The sequence below is a fragment of the Sander lucioperca genome, chromosome 2 (assembly GCF_008315115.2).
Source record: "Sander lucioperca isolate FBNREF2018 chromosome 2, SLUC_FBN_1.2, whole genome shotgun sequence".
Lineage (NCBI taxonomy): Eukaryota > Metazoa > Chordata > Actinopteri > Perciformes > Percidae > Sander > Sander lucioperca.
The window spans coordinates 39,662,023-39,672,502 of record NC_050174.1 but is presented as its reverse complement, the minus strand read 5'-3'; the positions used below and the strand labels follow the sequence as shown (position 1 = coordinate 39,672,502).

Genomic DNA, 10,480 nt, shown 5'->3' with positions numbered 1-10,480 from the left:
CACAAATTGGAAACATGTTACTGTAAATTCCTGATGCCTATCTTCACTGCTTGGTTGAAGCTATATGGGGAATGTAGCACAAACATAAAGTCAGGGTTTATTTATTTCCCTGCAGGAAGATTTCAAATCCAGCACATCAGTCTGGATGTCACGCTTGCACAAGAGACCTTTAGCACAGTTCTGACACTCCAGTCAGGCTCTTTCTCCCAAGAGTAAACATCTGATGTCTTCAGTCACACAGCATGTTAATGAAGCTGTGGAAATAATGCACATTTTTACAGTACCGTGACTGGTCTGGTAAAGCTCTAACTAACCCATAGTGCCCTTTTCTGTGATGGGAGTTTTTTCTTCCTGCAACGCATCGATTTACACTCACACTCACAGGAATCCTATTTATTAAGCCTCTAGGCTGTAGCTGCCCCATGCCGATTGTTACCTGAATAGACAAACTGGTAATCTTTTACTCTGCCATTCAGCACAGGCTGCCCTGAAGATGCAGAGCGTAATCGAGTTGGATTGGAAATGCCCCACTTCCTTTAGCTTTTGAAATGCTGACACCAGATCGTAATCAACACTGGTCAGGCTGGTATTCTGTTATACGGAAATGTTTGAATACTTAAAGGGTATGGCTTTCTTATTGTCAACACATCCCATGAAAAGACCAAAACCAACAATGAATGTATTTAACTAGTATTACCTGTGTATTTAAAGCCTGCTACATCTTATTCATCTGTGCCATATAGATCCATTGTTGTCCCAAAAATATTAAAAACACAACAAGCTACATACTGTAGGTACAGATCTAGGTTACGTTGACTCAATCCCACATACACTGTCCCGCTACTTCAAATGCTCACTAGAGCACCAGATGTGGATTAATCCACTGCTGAAAATAGTCCCCAACAAAATGCTGCATTTCCTCATTTGAGTATTGTATGTTAAAAATTTCAGTGCCAAGCAGTTTTAAGAAATCACTGAGCCTTTTTTAAAAATAAATATTTCTGAGGTGTTTCTTTTAAAGATTTATATCTTCCGTATTAAGTATGAACACGTGTGCTTTGGGCTGAGAGCAACAGACAGAGTAGGGAAATCAGAAAGTATTGAGATACGGTCTAACATAGTGCTGGTTTAGGGTCTTTTCATGGGATTAGTTGACATTGACAATAAGAAAAATAAAGAATAAGGTCTGTCTTTTCTTGCTACTGCTCTTCTTAATATGGTTGCTTTTCATGCTAGTAATTTGGGAATTATAGATAGATAGATAGATAGATTTTTTTTATTGATCCCAAAAAAATGGGAAATAACGTTGCAGCAGCATAATTTCAGACATACAGCACACATACAGAGTAAACATTAAATAATAGGAAACAATATACATGAAATAATAGAATAATACACTAGCAATATTTAAAATATATACAATTTGGAAATAAAATGTACAACTGTTTCAATAGATATAGATAAACTGTAGAAACTAACTGTATAGAAAAAATGTACAACTGTTTCACTAGTAATGATTGTGCAAGGTTGTGCAAGGTGCATTCAGTGCAGTTGTGATGTATATGAGTCTTATCTAACACTCAGAGATGAAGTGTTAAAAAGTTTTATTGCCTGTGGTAGGAATGATTTCCTGTAGCGGTCCGTGCGACATCGAAGCTGTCGGAGCCTCTTAGAGAAGGTGCTCCTCTGTTGGACCAGTGTGTGGTGGAGAGGGTGGTCGGGGTTATCCATGATAGATAACAGTTTGTTCAGTGACCTCCTCTCCACCACAGCTTCAAATGTCTCCTGTTTGCAGCCAATAACGGAGCCAGCCTTCCTGATCAGTTTGTTCAGTCTTAAAACCTGCTCCTCTGTCACATTCAGAGGATGTCGGTCGTTGTAGTAAATAAAAAAAGACCATGACCTAAACTGAATCAGCATCAGAAATACTTTAATAATCCCAGGGGGAAATTATTTTTGTTTTTAACGATATTTGGTTCAAGGGCCTTGTTAACCCTTTCCAAATACACACAATTATACTGTTTCTTGATCATCTCTATCATACATTTAGTTGAATGCCCAACATTTCTGGTTCAGGCCTGACCATTGTTTGTGGTGTCTGCCGGCATATATTGTGTTTGTGGTCAACCTCTGGGCAGTCATTTAAGCGAGAGAAAAGCTGGATTAGTGCATATATGTAAATCTGCAGTAATACCAGATTACGTAATGCCTCTGGATGTTAACGAGATTTGGGATGGTTTGCTGTTATTTTACCGTGCCTTATTACTCCGCTTCGGAAATGAGGAGGAAGTCAACCATGCACAAACAATTTTACGGCTAAACAAACATCTAGTATGTAGTCTTTTTATAAATCACATTTCTTTACTGTTCAGGTTAACTGAACTACAATGAAGTTTGGTTTAAAGAAGAGGGAAACATTCTGTAGCCTTGTTTTATTTTCTGTTGTTCAGTGAAAATAAGCTTTTGTGTTACACATATTTTTGCGTTAAAAGAGTAACAGAGCTATTTCTAGGTTTTTTTGTCTCCAATTTTTCTTCTTTTCAGGTTGCCATTGTAGATGAGAATTCATTCTTAATTGACCTGCCTGGATAAATGAAAGCTAAATAAATCAAATCGCCTGAACTAATAATCACACAGTGGCCCTCTTAACTCAGCAGATAGGACACGGTGACATTTCTGAGATTAGGGTTTTCCAGAGAACACTGCATCAAAGGATTTAATACATTTTAAATATGATTGTGCATTGCATGTTTATTTCCAATGATTCAGTCCCATTCTGGTCTTTCATATGTGAACCAATGTTTTTGATTACCCTACGAAAGGCAGCTTCCTTTTTATGTCTCGCCGCTTCTAAACAGTTGTCACCTTGAATTATTTGGACAAACAATGAACATCACTGTTGGTTTGAAGAACTAAGCGGGTCGTTTTGTTGTATTGGGGACAAAGTAAGAGACTCAGCTGTCCGGTTTCATTTTATGCAACAGCTTTTTCACTGATATGATCTATACATTTAGAATTTGTTTCTTTCGGTGGTCACAAAGCTTCAATTTACATGACTTGAACTTAGAATGAGGCGTGTAGACATACAAAACAGAAAGAGAGAGTGGGGGGAGGGATGGAGATGAGAATGGGAGAAAGGCTGGGTAAAGGGGGAAGGGGGCAAGATGAATCCTAAGCAATTTTCTCATATGAACGCCGGATAATGTCCAAGGAATCAGGTCTGTAGCTGGCTCGTAATTTCATCATAAACAACCGAGTCTCTTGCCGTTCCTTGAATATGTCTGACGATTTCGGCGTCTGCCCTTACCGACAGAAGTTCCAGAATCTCATTGTCTCTCCAGTTAGACATTTTTGTTGCTGTCTTTGTGGAAAACAACCTTCTTCTTCACCCTCAGATGTTTGTTTTCTTCTGTTTTTTTGAAAAAGGATCGGAACTTGATCAACATCACTCACTCGCTTGGAATTATTTCGACCATTGGTGATTTTAGATCCTTTTTAGTGGGGCTCAAGCCTGTAACCCAGTCAAGGAAATGGTTAACAGAAACGTAGTTTTGGCCAATCGGAGGTGGTTGTGCCAGACTCCCGCCATTAAAATTGCTGAATGTTAGAACATTGTGTCAAATTGGTCGTTATTACTGTGACTTATAAAGTGTCAGGTTTAGTTCCATCATAGTGTTAATAGTGTCAAAAAACCTTAGCTGACGTTGTTGTTCAGTAGCTAGCTCAGAGATTATCGGCCTATGAAATTACTGATTTAGCTAGGGATGCACCGAATCCAGATTTTTGGGGTTCGGCCGAATACCGAATCCACTGGTTAAGATTCTGCCGAATCAGAAACCGAATACCGAATCCTACTCCCATCCTCAGTCCATTCGTCCACATCCATCCACAGTAAACACATTAATGAAGTAAACAACGTCCATAGCGTCTAAAATAGTTCAATTTAACAAGTTAATGTTGAATTCATACGCTCTTTTTACATCGTAGGAAAGCACATCGCTATCGCCAGATGAGTGACATTTTTGTTTGGCAAATTTTCGCTAACCAGTGTATGATGAAGGCATGTTGGGTGGGTGAAATTAGAAAGCTAACGTTAGCTAACGAGCAGCAGCCGGCCGTTTGGTCGCTCAGCTCCCACTGTAGGGAGACTTGCCAAGAGAATAGCTGACAGCCCGGGAGAGGCACTGTCTGGTTAACACAAGTTTTTAGCTGTGACTGTCCTCCATTTGCCGTACCTGGGGTTGCTGCGTTTTGGATGCTGTCTGTAGATTCCTTGATGCGCGGCTCGTATTCTTTCAGATGTTTCGTGTGCAGGTGTTTTGGCAGCGGCAATGTTGTTTGTTGTTTGGGGTTCTTGCCGCCGCGGGACAGGTCGGCATTGTGGGTTGGGCGTGTGGCTTGGCTTGGGTCGCCTTTTTTTGGCTGGGGGTGCTGCCGGGCGGCGCTTTTTCTGCTCGCGAGTTCCATTTTCACTTTCTCACAGCCTACTGCATTGAACAGTCCAACTACATTACGTCGACCAGAGTAGCACACGCAGTGCAAGCGTAGGGTTCGGTGGAAAAAAATTCTACGGTTCGTCAGAAACCAAACACCGTCAAAAAGCCCAATATTTGGCTGAATCCTGGATTCGGTGCATCCCTAGATTTAGCAGCGGGGGGTTAACACTTTTGCAAGGCACTGTATCCGTGTCACATTCTCATTAGGGGCTGAGCCCCCCTAAAGGTCTGATCCTAGAGTCACCCCAGCTCTGGACAATGACCTGCTCGGATCAATCGGACATTACACTGACTTTGTACTAGGGAGCTGGCAGGGTAAAGTCTGTTTAATGTCCAGTCCAATCGATTCGGACATTGTTACTTACAGCTTCTCCAGATAATATTTAGATAAGTTCAATTTTGCAGTGCATATGTAAAAGGGACTCTACTGACTTCGTTGAAAATGTAATTTCCCCTTGCAGGATTAATAAAGTGTCTTCTTCTTGATCCCCTGACTTTTGCTCTAGCGCCACCATAACATTGACTTTTGTGTTATTTAGTGAAATATCTTAAGCACTATCTTGAGCACTCAGATATATTGTTATTATATGGTACGGACATTTATGTCTCCCTCAGAATGAATTGTAATAACTTTGGGGAGCCTCTGACTTTCCATCCAGAGCCATCATCATGTCAACATTTTAATTTGTCCAGTAGTTTGATTTATGAACAACCTGCAAACGAATGACTTGTGTTTAAACCTAATTAGCAAATGTTAGCATGCTAACACGCTAAACTAAGATGGTGAATTTGGTAAACAAAACAGCCCAACCTGTAGACTCTGTCTTGTTATAATTTCAAGGTGAGATATTTTTTGTTAATACTGCACATCTTATTATAAATAATTGTGTGCTTTAAATAAAAAAATGCATACAAAAAACACAAACACAACAAAATGTGAAAGAATATGAGAAAAAACAGCCCACCCAAAGAGATAAAACAACCTTACACACATACACACAGACAGAATTTCAATTTGTTTGTCATGCTGTGTTTCAATTTCTCATTTTGGATTTAGATGCGTTGGCAACACAGATGGAAGGAACGTCAGAGTGAGAGTGAAAGAGTGAGAATAGATGGAGAAAGAGAAATGAAAGCGAGAGAAGGGGGGGTGGGGTGGGGTGGAAGGAGTTCTCTCCTCTGATTGGCTGCTGCCTCTCCCTCACAATAAAGTCCTGAGGCTGCTCGCGGCTTCGGAGCTCACAGACACAAGAGAAGGCGGCGCAGCAACAGCAACAGCAACGCAGCCGGAGCTGTCATTCATTCATTCGGATTCTGCTTCTCCGAACAAACCCGCTGCTCTGAAACCGAGAATACACTTTTTGCTTTCCTGCATTTACCTGAATAGTGCTGCAGTGAGTGACTGGAGCCGGGAGGGTCTGCTGGGTTTCACCGCCTCGGCTTATTCACACGTAAAAGGAAAAAGTCTCGGCTGTTGAAAGACTGTTTCGCACATTTTGGGAAAGGTTACGAGGGAGATTCGCACCTGGATTGCTTGTTAAGGTGAGCTGTGCGGGTTGATTGAGGAAAGAGCCTATTTAGTGGTTAAGGATATTTTTTTATTGAATGTTATGATGTTTGTGCACCTTGGAGACGCATTTTGGAGCGTGTCCACAATGCGCGCAAAGGGTGGACAGAGCGCACTTTATTTCCAGCAAAAGAGGCAGCGTTTGTAAACGAACTGATCACTGATATAAATGCTCTTTTCCCAACTTAACTGTCTGCAAATATTAACATTTCAGCTTCAGTTAGTGTTCAAATGGCCCCTTTAGTGTGAGTGCTGGCAGTGCGCCTTTATTGACTGTATCCAAATCTGTTTCCTCCAGAATCAAAACAAACATGATACCCCAAATTAGCTGTGTAGTCTATATAGGCTAAGTAGCTGTGTCTGTGTTTTCATTTCCCCTAAGTGATTCCTATAATGTAGCACAGTAGTGGGATTGTTGAAACCAGTGGCGGACTATTTTTAACCCCCAGTACCTTCTGGTTAAGAGGATTACCCCCACCCCACCTCTCCTCCTCCTGCAAGACAGTGAGGGATCAGTGAAGTTAATCCCACATCTCTCATGAGTAACCCTGGCTTGTTCTCCATGGCTTTCCGTTCCACTGTTCTGTAGTACAAGCATGCATTGGGGTTTCCTTAATGTGCTGACAAGTTAAATCCGTTTATTGGTGATTTGGCAGGACTCTGGCTGGCTGACAATGTGAGGGTGCCTCCTCTGGAAACACTTGAATGGGTTTTTGTTGCAGTGGATTACATGATTGCTACTGTACTCTGGCGTTGTGTAGAGGTGGTTGTGGTGGGCTTTGATTGTGCAAATGTAGACAAATGGATGCTTTGGGGAAATGGGTCTTTAAAGTCACAGGAGCCTAATATGTGGTGCAAGCGGTGATGGAATTGTACATAAAAAAACAGGTGTGAAGTCTGCAAACCTTTGGGAGTTAAGAAGTGTGCTCCCAGCTATAGTTTAGCTGTGTTTGTATCTATTTCTTAAACCTTGACTGATTTATTGTTCATACAATTTTAATTTGCCCAGTTCTTATGGAATAGGAGCTGTTATGTGGGGCACTTTTTTTTACTAAATTTGCTTGACAAGTGAAAGCTTGATTATATGCAACTGTTGTGTTTAAATGGCTTAAAAGCAGGGGCTGACTACACGCTGAAATACAGTCTTTTAAATGTGGTGAATCAATGGATTTGTAATGCAGATGTATAAAAAAATAAATTAAAAAAATCCACTTTTCAACCAAATTCAGCCCAGTTTCCAGCCTATAGATGCATGGGCATCTTTTGACCTGCAAATTGTCAAATCACTGCTTACAGATAAGTCTTTGAGGTCAGGAATGTCCCAGTCCAGACACATCCTGAAGTATGCCTCAATACACTAAGTTCTTTGTTTACCCTTTGTGGTAGTGTCACCGCACCTCAAAACACAAGTTGAAATTTGGTTGTTTGACATTTCTAGTATCTAATTCCTACCTATAGTTGTTGAAGCTGTCCGTTTACTTAGTTTCCTAAAGATTTATGAGAAGAATCAGAAGTAGAAGCCATAAAGATGATGTTTCTCCTGTAGCGAACCAGTCTGTTCACAGTGTTTTTAGTGTCTGCAGGGGGGCGGGATGTTCATGTGCTGTCAAGGACTGATTACGCCAGCTGACAGAATCCTATATGGAAGCTGTGACTTTTACCACTCTGTGCCACAGCTGCAAACATTACCCTGTCAAAACACTCATTACTGCTGTGGATGTAGTCAAGAAGTTGTGGTTGGAGGGGTGTTAAAAGGTTGAGATGTGTCTGTGGCGAGCCCTCTCTTTTCTGGTCTGTTATCGTTTTGCTGCTGTCTGCTTTTTTCCATGTTCTAGCCCGACTTTTTGATTGCAGCCCTCTAGGAAAGGTTACCAAATACTTTTCTGCCTAGTTTAGTTTTAAGTACTTCTGACCGCACACTAGCTTCAAACAACACTACCAACCAGCCGTCTTTATTTAGACTATACTTCCACTATTCCACTGTGGCCTCTTCACCCTCCTGTGCAGCCACTCAGCTATCTCTCACCCTCATTTCCTCAAGCCATGGATGAGTGAGATTCCTCATGCCTTTAAGGGTTTACATAGTGGAGGGGGGCTGTTGATTTACTGTTGGTACCTCAAAGTGTCTCTGTGCCTGCACCACATTCCCCCATTGATATAACCCCCTTCTCCAACCCCAACAAAGCAAAAACAAAACACCTTTTTACTTTTTCTCTTAAGCGTGATGATCAAATAGTTTTATTACACCGCTAAACCCAGAGCTATACTGCTTTTGACCTGTGCACTTTTCAGTGGTTGCAGGAAAATCTTAGACATTTCTCAGGAAAATGGCATCAGGGAAGTGCTTCAACAGTAAATGTGAGTGTTTGCCTGCCTGTGTACGTCTCGTAAACCACAGGAATGATTTTCTGTATGCTCAGGCTTTTTTCTTTACAGCCTCTGAACTGCTGATGGGCGCCCATCACAAGCGGTCGTTAACACTGCGGGCGGAGCGGGAAGAGCCTCCATCGGCTCTTTTTAAAGGCGTGTAATTTGAGTAAGCGAGGAGACCAGGTTCCATCATTCTCCCTCTAGGGAAGCAGCCCCACCCATGTGTTGGGAGGCAAAATGACCTGCAAGCTTGTGTCATTGATGGCTCTGCAGCTTGGAGGGAATTTCACGTAAACGGCAGGGTTTTACTCCTGATATGACATGTGCCTGGGGAAGTTTGCTGCTTTTTAAGCTGCTGCCCTTCTTTTAAAATTTCCCAACAGGGCAAAAAAGGGAACTATTTTGACATTTATTTAACCTTTCAGGTAATCATGGCCTGAAACTAAAAATTCATCGTTACCCTTCTCATCAACTCGTTTTACCTCCAAATAGGGCTATTTAATTAATCAAAATTTTAATTGTGATTACAATTTTGGCTCCTAATGTTCACAAAAACTGAGTAATGGAGAAAAAAACGATTATTTTGCACATTATATTTAGCAAGTAAACTCTTATTTTGTCTTTCAGTTCAAAAAGGAAAAGTATAAAGGGAATTTTACAGTGCAAGATGTTTTCATTGTTTCAGCTGAGTGTTCTACCCCCCAGTATGTACTTGGAAGAAGGGGAGACAGTCCCAGCCCCTCAAGACTACCACGAGACACACCTGAATCATCGGAGAGACTCAGTACCATGTGATAATCAGCGGTTTAGTCTTTAGCCAATAAAAAAAGGGAACAGTGTGTGCATGGGTGTAAAAATAGGCCAGGGTTTGAATATTTAAAGAAAACCATGGTTTAAAGATGGTGGCTAAGACTGTTCTGACATATAATTGTTTCTAATTCATTTTGATGTCAAAAATTCCTTAGTTCTAAGAAACTTTAACCCCAAAGCAACAATGTGTATGTCAGTTTATAAGCTTGATGCTTTTTAGCTGAGTACAATAGCATATTTTGAGGAGAAACAGACAGAAATTTGAATATTCTCTGTTTTTAAATCCAATTTAAGTCCAAACCAGACTTCTTTTTACACATGGAGACAGATGGCTACACACACACACACACACACACACACACACACACACACACACATCCACTTCCACCCCCACACACACACACTCCAAAAAAAAGTGGGGAGGCAAGCTGTGGCATTTTGTTTGTTTACCTTCTACTGCCACCCAGCCAGCGGCACGCTAAACCAACAGCAACGTGCTAAGAGTTTGCTTTTGTCAGGCCAGAGGTCCCCCCATCCTTCACCATCACTCCTACTACTACTACACACAACACCTGGAAGCCAAATGTAAACCTGTGTCTCAGTTGTTGCTGCCTGAAAGCATCCTGCACTTAGTTTTTAGGATGATGGTAAAGGCTGCAGCTGGCATGTGTGGAGAACAGACAGACACTCATGGGTTTAGTGCAGAGATGGTGTTGGTGGTGGGGGTATCCTCTTACTGCACAAAACCAAACTAATTAGCATTTTTTGCCTGAGAATAGGGTCTTAGTTATCGCCACAAGTGGCCCTAATCTTTGTAAATAAGTAAAACGTTTTATTTCATTTATTTCTTTTGTTTCAGTGAGGATAACACAATCAATAAAATGCCCAAATATGTCTTTAAGATGAGATTTAAGCACCCAATACTGACCCGCATGTAATGGTAGGCAAAAGTTCTGCTTTTTTATAAGAGAATGAGAGATTAGAGAAGAGGACAAGTGCAACATCAGATGTCATAGTCTACTCTGAGTTTTTTTTTCTTTTGCATTAGAGACTCTGCTTTTATCTTTACCTGCCCCCGGTAGCATGAGATTAATCCATATTGATCCCTCTCTGATGTCTTTTTCAAAGACATCAGAGAGGGAGAGTGATGTCACAATACTGAAGATTCAATACAACTTGTTACAATATTAGATTTTATAAAGCCAAGTCTTTCACCGTGTGTGCTCTGTGATCTGAG

At 41.1% G+C, this 10,480-nt stretch overlaps 1 protein-coding gene across 3 annotated transcripts in view; it reads left to right on the top strand.

Annotated features, from left to right (window-relative positions):
• The window catches only part of rasgef1ba (RasGEF domain family, member 1Ba), a 134,311-nt gene that overhangs the window by 94,605 nt on the left and 29,226 nt on the right, over nt 1-10,480 (top strand). Inside the window, exon 1 of one of the 3 annotated variants that reach the window (XM_031305175.2) lies at nt 5,729-6,038. The exons of the other annotated variants lie outside the window; for them this stretch is intronic. The gene's annotated coding sequence lies outside the window, so the exon portion shown is untranslated. Of the gene's footprint in view, nt 1-5,728; nt 6,039-10,480 lie in introns of those variants that run through there. 3 annotated transcript variants of the gene reach the window in all.